General features: G+C 40.2%; 1 pseudogene; it reads left to right on the plus strand.

The window, feature by feature from the left end:
- Nucleotides 1–1167: 1167 nt before the first annotated feature.
- LOC148011353 (uncharacterized) lies at nt 1168–1882 on the plus strand (annotated as a pseudogene).
- The last annotated feature ends 222 nt before the right edge of the window (nt 1883–2104 follow it).

Raw genomic sequence — 2104 nt, forward strand, 5'->3', positions numbered from 1 at the left:
TGCATTTTCTTAATGTGCTTGTAGAAGAAGACGTCCCTTACTTGAGTATCTTCAATCTTCAGTCCAAGGTTGATGAAATTATGAGCTCCACAATTAAAACTCCAAGACTGCAAAAAAACGGCCCATAACATAGTTTATGTTAATAACATATTTTAGTTGCGCAGTTAATATCATAGTCTATACTAGTTTAGCAATAGAGTTACATTTAAACCCATACTTTGAAGTTGATATCATAGTCTATACTAGTTTGTTATTCTCAAACACTTCCTTAAAAACAATTAAAAATAATTAAAAAGAAGCAATATTTCCCAAACACTTCCTTAAAAACAATTAAAAATAATTAAAAAGAAGCAATCTTTCCAAACACTTCCTTAAAAACAATTAAAAACAATTAAAAAGAAGTAATCTTTCCTAAACACTTCCTTAAAGTGATGGGGTCAAATTTTATAAACATTGGCATTAGTTGATGAGCACATAAGTGGGTATGAGGCCAAAATAAGGGATTGGAAAGTTGAGGAAAAATAACGGAAAACAAAAGGATAGGAAGAGTGAGGAAGATTAATGGCTTGGAGCTAGGTGTAAGTTTGCTCTTTCTTGTGATGAAGAGTCCAAGTGGGGCTCTAGAGCAACATACTTTGTTTATTTTGAAAGAAGTTTTGATACATGTATTTGATGTACACAAACAAGGGGGATGCTTAAGCGTATAGGTAGCTTATTATTTGAAAATAGGGAATAAGCTTAAGTGTAATAAGTAAGGGGAACCTTCTTGTTCAATTAAGTGGGGGGCCTACGTTAAAGCATGTGGCACGTGGCTAACTATCATGCTCTCATGCATGATGTCTTCTCATGCACACTGTAGTTAGTGTAGTACTGTTGCCAGAAGACTGGGACTTCAAATTGCATGTCGTGCAGGAAGGACAGGGGTTCCAATTGGGCCTTAATTATATTAAGGTGTACAAATGAAGTAGTCTGCATTTTCTTTAATAACGTTTTGGGTGCTACAGAGCAACCTCAGAACATAGAATTTTTGTCAGCAGGGTTTATCTATTGTCTCTTTGGCATTATATTTGAGCTGTTGGATGACATTCTTGGAGCTGGCTATCATTTGTAGTCTCTACTCCAATTTTAGATCAGACTGTAGAAATTTGCTGAGGATCACATTGATTCATGAAGGTGATAACGTATTGTTTTCCATATCTGTATTTTCCTTGCACTGCAGTTGTAGAGTTAAAGGAGGGTGACTCTGTTAGAAGTATTGTGGAGATCATATTTCAGACTAGTTGGTTAAGGAAAGACATACCACGAGCCAAGCTGGAGCGGATCTTCAAGGTCCTGAATAGTTCAAAGACTGTAGCCAAGTTCGAGGAATACAGGGACATGGTGAAGGCCAAGGCCAGCAAGCTCATCAGCTCTAGAACCAGACATTATTCCTGATGCCACGTTGATGGCAACGAGCTTCTGCGCTTCTACAGCACAACTGTGTCCTGCTCATTTGCCAAGCCATGGTCTTCTTCATACTTGTGCACATCCATTACATGCATGTGGTGTGTGCCAAGTCCTAAGGTCGGGATTCCCCATGAAGGGCCAGCCTGGTATCTTCACAACTGGAAGTAGTGGCAAGGCCCATGACTCAATTTTCTTCTCAGATGATGATTATGACTGTGGTGCCATTAGGGATGGCAGGTGTGCAATGCTCGTATGCCGGGTGATTGCAGGCCGTGTGAAGAGATTGACACATGAAAGCTCCCAGGATGGCCCTGGGGCTCTGAGTGGGTATGATTCCTTTCCAGGGGAGGCATGCTAATATGGTAATCTGGAGGAGCTGCTGGTCTTCAATCCAAGGGCAGTCTTACCTTGTTTTGTTGTCATCTACAGCTACTAACCCAACCCAAAGATCCATATGTTGCCTACTCCTTGTGTACAGCATGCAATTGCTAGACTTAGCTAGATTACCCTCTCATAAATGCAGAGCCGAGGCCTACGCATTCAAATATGAGCAACAGCATATTTAGCAGTATTGTGATGGACTGATCTTGAGGACATATCCGGCATCTCAAGAATGCCTTTACGTTTGTGTTTAGTTAAAGGGCAGATGCAAAACAGG

Source organism: Lygodium microphyllum, chromosome 28, assembly GCF_053477565.2.
Source record: "Lygodium microphyllum isolate KBCC chromosome 28, Lygodium_microphyllum_v1.1.10, whole genome shotgun sequence".
Classification (NCBI taxonomy): domain Eukaryota; kingdom Viridiplantae; phylum Streptophyta; class Polypodiopsida; order Schizaeales; family Lygodiaceae; genus Lygodium; species Lygodium microphyllum.